A 6,598-nucleotide genomic window follows, 5' to 3' on the forward strand; every position below is an offset into this window, starting at 1 on the left:
TCTAAAGTCTTTTTTTTTTTTTGAGACGGAGTTTCGCTCTTTTTGCCCAGGCTGGAGTGCAATGGCACGATCTCAACCTCCACCTCCTGGGTTCAAGCAATTCTCCTGCCTCAGCCTCCCGAGTAGCTGGGATTACAGGCATGCGCCACCATGCCTGGCTAATTTTGTATTTTTAGTAGAGATGGGGTTTCTCCATGTTGGTCAGGCTGGTCTTGAACTCCCAACCTCAGGTGATCCACCCGCCTCGGCCTCCCAAAGTGCTGGGATTACAGGAGTGAGCCACCGAGCCCGGCCTTCTCTAAAGTCTTTATAAGGACACTAATCCCATTCATGAGGGCTTTACCCTCATGATTTAATCACTGCCCGGAGGTATCCTGTTAATATCATCACACTGGAGATTAGGTTTCAACATACACATTTTGAAAGGACACAAACATTCAGACCACAGCATCCATTGTGTGCAAACCTACATCCTCCATCTGTTATATGAGTTGTATATTATATAGGTTGTAAAGTGAAATGTTTGGGTAGGTATGTGTTAACACTGTTCCAAAAATGTTTTATTCAGTTAATGAATGCAGCTCATGAAATCTCTGAAAGCATGGTTTCCATCACCCTAACTGTGCTTAGAAACATGTCCTTATGTAAAAAAGATGGCTAGAAAGCAAATGGTGCTTGTCGTAGAATGCACCTTGACCAAGTTGCAAAGAACAGTGTCTGCTGCTGCTATTGCTAAACCTTACAAGTCTTCAAATATTCCTCAGAGCATTGTACAATAGGCTTTTTACAATGAATGGTCAAAGAGCTGCCTGATGTCAACATTGAGCCCATATTAGTCAAAATAATATAACAAAACTGAAATTTGAAGTGCATTAAATACAGCAAAGGTTTATGCATCCCCATGTGAAGTCCGCTTCAGGTTGGACAGCACTCCTGCCAACCTTACCTTGGGGGCCACATGCTTCAGATGGCAGAATACAAAACAGGGAAGATAGGGTAGGAGAAAGGAACACTGATTCTTTAATGCCTTAGCCAGGAGGTGACATATGCAATGCCCCCAACATTCTATTAGCTGAATTTAGTTCAACAGTTTCAACTATCTGCAAGGGAAATCAGGAAATGCAGGGGAGCATGGGGAATATTTGCTAAATAACTTGCCACATTAACTGTCTGACTTTGCGCAAGTAACTTAGCCTCCCTGTGCCCCAATGCATGTAGTATTAGCTCTAATTTTATAGCTAAAACTAGCATATTTTATATCTTGCAGATTATGAGAATTCAAACACTCAACATGGTATCTCAGTGTTGATTCAATAAGCACTTACTAATCGATTGACATCTTTTCTGGAGCAGGCACAGACCATCTTGATGTAACAATGAGTATACTAGCAAGATCCTTGTCCTCATGTTGCCTAGAATTTGTTACTCAAAGTATGGTCCTTGGTCTGATAGCATCAGCATTACCTGATATCTTGGAAGAACTAGAGAATTTCTGGCCCCATCCCAACCTCCTGGATCAGAATCTGCAGATGCCTGGATGGCTTGCATGGAAATGAGAGTGTGAGAAAAACTGACTAGAACACCGCTCCTTCATTTCTCCCATTCATCTAGTGAAGTGTTTTCTTTCTCAAGAGCACCTGTCCTGATTACCTCACCAACTCCACCCCCATCTCACAGTCAGGGATTAGATGTTGCCATGACATTGCTATCGCTCTTAGAAAATGAAAGGAATTATAAAGTGCTTATGGTCCAGTGGGGAAGACAGCATCTTTATGTTATTAGGGGAAGCAGTGCCATAGGCAATAATTAGTGGTAATGTGAACCAGAGGTGTAGGGGGAAGGAGTAAGCAGGGAGGAAGAAATAAGGGACTGAAAGACAGTGTCCTCTTACTATGCACACTGGACAGGACACTGAAATCCAGGGTTGAAGGAAAGTGAACCAAGATGCTGTTGCTGTTCAGTTCAATTAAGAACTTTTTCAGCACTGATCTCTCCAAAGTTTAATACCTGCTTGCTATGGCTTTTTGTTGCTAGTTTACTGTATTGCTGGGACTGAGAGCAAGACTTCCCAGGGCCTTGTGCATAATAAGCCTGTGATTTAAAGTCTCAGCAGAGTTTGAGAAGCACCCACTTATTGTGCATGCAATGACTAAGAATCCCATTAAAAGGCAGATTCTGAGTCAGTGTGTCTGAAAATGCCGATGCCGCTATTCCAGGGACCACATTTGCAAATCCTCAAGTTCTCTTTTATAAAAACAGAGGTAAGCAACAGCTTTTGGGGAAAGTAGCTAGCTTACAGCCTTGCTACTACTTTTTACATATTCCTACGAAAATGTTATGAAAAATTTCTTGCTAATTTTTACATATTTCTATGAACTGACCTAAAAAGCAAAATAAATTTCCAAGTCTTCTCTTAAACACTAGACAGTAAATAGTGAATCAGATTATAGGGTAGTCTGCCCATCAGCATCTCAGCAACTCAGACAAGGCTGATCCTGAGACAGCTATACCTCACCTCTCTACAGCCCTCCTCTCCAATGCCATCTTCGAGGATTTGGGCCTTTAAAGCTCTTAAGGTAGTTTGAGCCATGGACATCTATCACCTCTATCAACTAGGAATTCTGAATAATACTTTATAATGAACTCCTATAACTAGCCATTGTGTGGGTGGGCCCCTGGAGAGCTCTAAGCTGGTCCCATGGTTTAAAAATCACTTGGGAGAATGGGCAGGTGCTTCAGGGCTAAGCAGGTGGCACTAGGGTCCCCAACCCTCACCCACACCCCAGCCAGAACAGCTCCAATTTTACCTGTTATTGCTGTGGCTATTGTTGTTTTTAATTTGTCTGCGAATGTTTTGAGGAAAACAAGCAATTTGATCCTTTGATAAACTCCTAATTTAGCCTATCATCTTACCCCAGTTAGAATGACTATTATCAAAAAGGCAAAAAATAACAGATGGTGGCAAGGATGCAGAGAAAAGGGAGTTCATACACTGTTGGTGGGAATGTAAATTCATACAGTCATTACGGAAAACATTATAGAGATTTTTCAAGAAACCGAAAATAGAACTACCATACAATCTAGCAATCTCATTACTGGGTATTTTTCCAAAGGAAAGGAAATTAGTATAGGAAAGGGATACCTGCACCCCTATGTTTATTGCAGCACTATTTACAATAGCAAAGCTAAGAATCAACCTAAACATCCATCAATGGATGAGTGGACAAAGAAAACGTGGTGTATATATACACAATGAATAGTATTCAGCCATAAAAAGAATGCAATCCTGACATTTGCAGCAACATGGATGGAACTGCAGGTCATTATAAGTGAAATAATCCAAGCAAAGGAAAATATCACATGTTCTCAGTCATATGTGGGAACAAAAACAGCCAATCTCATAGAGGTAGAGAGAACAGTGATGGTCACCAGAGGCTGGGAAGGGTGTGTGTGTGAAGCAGGTGGGTGGGGATGGGGAATGAAGAGAGATTGGTTAGTTGGTACAAACAGATGGAAGGAATGCATTCTAATGTTTGATAGTAGAGTAGGATGACTTTAGTTGTTGATGTATTGTACATTTAAAAATAGGTAGAAGGGGCCGGGCGTGGTGGCTCACGCCTGTAATCCCAGCACTTTGGGAGGCCGAGTCAGGCGGATCACTTGAGGTCAGGAGTTTGAGACCAGCCTGGCCAGCATGGTGCAACCCCATCTCTACAAAAAATACAAAAAAATTAGCCAGGCATGGTGGCACATGCCTGTAGTACCAGCTACCTGGGAGGCTGAGGCAGCAGAATTGCTCGAACCCAGGAAGCAGAGATGGCAGTGAGCCAAGATCGCGCCACTGCGCTCCAGCCTGGGAGACAGAACAAGACTCCGTCTCAAAAACAAACAAACAAACAAACAAAAAACCCAGGCATGGTGGCGCATGCCTGTAATCCCAGCTACTCAGAAGGCTGAGGCAGAAGAATCACTTGAACCTGGCAGGCAGAGGTTGCAGTGAGCCAAGATCATGCCATTGCACTCCAGCCTGGGGAACAAGAAACTCTCTCTCAAAAAAATAATTTTTTAATATATGATTTATATATATTACATATATATATATGACAGGACTTGAAATCGTCCCAACAGATAGAACTGGTAAACACTCAAGGTGGTAGATACCCTAACTACTTTCACTTGCTCATTACACACTGTGTGCATGTAACAAAACATCACATGTACCCTATAAATATGTACAAATATGTATCAAAAAAACTTTTAAAAAATTAAAAAATACTTCATGAGTCACTTCATTTCATCTAGTCTCAATATTATATAAATCCCTGTCTTTTAAAGGATTATGTATTATATTTAGCAGGAAATAGTGTTCTTCTTTCCAGTCTATATTTCGGTAGAAATTTCACTAGGAAAGCCATAAAAAAATCATGATTTAGAACTCAGGTTTCTCAAATAAAATGAGATCATTATTGTCAGTTGTATTTGCTAGTAGTTTACACAAATGCTTTCTAAAACTGGAAGTTATCCATATATTCAATGGCAGTAAGGACTAAGACTTGTAAGAAAGCTAAAAATAAATAGCCATAATAAATATTTAAATGAAGCAATTTTTAAAAGCAAAATAAATTTTTAACCTGTAGAATGTGGTGGTTGGAGTAGATCATAATAATAATGCTGTTTATTATTACTATCATTATTACTACCATCAAGTAGAGCTGGAAGGAACCCTATCTCAGTCCATCTAAACCAGATTCTCAAGTGAGCTTTCTTCTGTCTTGGCCCTAGACTGGCAGACAAGATCCCATTTGCTGGCACACCTAGAGAACTATGGGCCATATGGCCTGAGCACACACAGGAAAAGCCCTCTCTGCAGCCAGGCACACAGAGTCAGGCACCAATAGAAGAGAGCTCAGAAGGAGCTGACCCTTCCATGCTCACTTCCTTCTCCCAGAGGCAGTAATTGCATGTCATTCCGTTTCCAGTGGAGAAGAATGAGTGAGGAGGGGCACAGGTAGTGTGTCTCTGGGTGTCATCCTAGTGGAAGACCCATCGTGGCAACCAGTGAAGTTCTCATGGCAACCACTGAGGTTTCTCCACAATGCTGGATATGTTCTGCTTGTCCCTTCACCACCCTGCTTATGTCCAGAGAGGCTGAACTCTATGGACTGAAGTATAAGGGCTCCCTTAATCTCTGGCTTCTGTTTGGGTTTGAAGATCAGAAGGTGGCAGATTCAAAAGGTCAGGGTATATGTATATCTCCAGTTTCCCCATTGCCAAGATCTCCTTCGGAAGTACTTATATTTCTCTACCTAAGACCATAGGCAGGGGCAGAACTAGTTTTCTGAGGTGAGGTGGACATTTGCACAAATTTTGGACCCTCCTTTAAATAATAAAAAATTGGCTGTGTGCAGTGGCTCACTCCTGTAATCTCAGCAATTTGGGAGGCTGTAGTGGGTGGATTTCTTAAGCTCAGGAATTCAAGATTAGCCTGGGCAACATAGTTAAAACCTTGTTTCTACAAAAAAAAAAAAAAAATATATATATATATATATATATATATATATATATAATAGAAAAAATTAGCAGGGCATGGTGGTGCACGCCTGTGGTCCCACCTACCCAGGAGGCTGAGGTAGCAGGATTGTTTGAACCCAGGAGGTGGAGTCTGCAGTGAGCTGTGATGGTGCCACTGTACTCCAGCCTGGGTGACAGAGCAAGAACCTGTCTCAAAAATAATAATAATATGGGCTGGCAAGATGACCGAATAGGAACAGCTCCAGTCTGCAGCTCCCAGTGAGATCAATGCAGAAGGCAGGTGATTTGTGCATTTCCAACTGAGGTACCTGGCTTTTCTCACTGGGACTGGTTAGACAGTGGGTGCAGCCCACAGACGGCAAGCCGAAGCAGGGTGGGGCATCACCTTACCTGGAAGCACAAGGGGTCAGGGAACTCTTGCCTAGCCAAGGGAAGCTGTGAGAGACTGTGCTGTGAGGAACAGTACACTCTGGCCCAGATACTACGCTTTTCCCATGGTCTTCACAAGCTGCAGCCCAGGAGATTCCCTTGGGTGCCTACGCCACCAGGGCCCTGGGTTTCAAGCACAAAACTGGGCATCATTTGGGCAGACACCGAGCTAGCTGCAGGAGATTTTTTTCATACCCCAGTGGTGTCTAGAATGCCAGCGAGACAGAACCATTCACTCGCCTGGAAAGGAGGCTGAAGCCAGGGAGTCAAGTGGTCTAGCTCAGTGCATCCCACCCCACAGAGCCCAGCAAGCTAAGATCCACTGACTTGAAATTCTTGCTGCCAGCACAGCAGTCTGAAGTCAATCTGGGACACTGGAGCTTGGTTGGGGGAGGGGCATCCGCCATTACTGAGGCTTGAGTAGGTGGTTTTCCCCCTCACAGTGTAAACAAAGCCACTGGGAAGTTCAAACTGGGAGGAGCCCACAGCAGCTCAGCAAAGCCACTGTACCCAGACTGCCTCTCTACATTCCTCCTCTCTGGGCAGGGCATCTCTGAAAGAAAGGCAGCAGTCCCAGTCAGGGGCTTATAGATAAAACTCCCATCTCCGAGACAGACCACCTGGGGGAAGGGGTAAC

Source organism: Papio anubis, chromosome 3 (assembly GCF_008728515.1).
Source record: "Papio anubis isolate 15944 chromosome 3, Panubis1.0, whole genome shotgun sequence".
Classification (NCBI taxonomy): domain Eukaryota; kingdom Metazoa; phylum Chordata; class Mammalia; order Primates; family Cercopithecidae; genus Papio; species Papio anubis.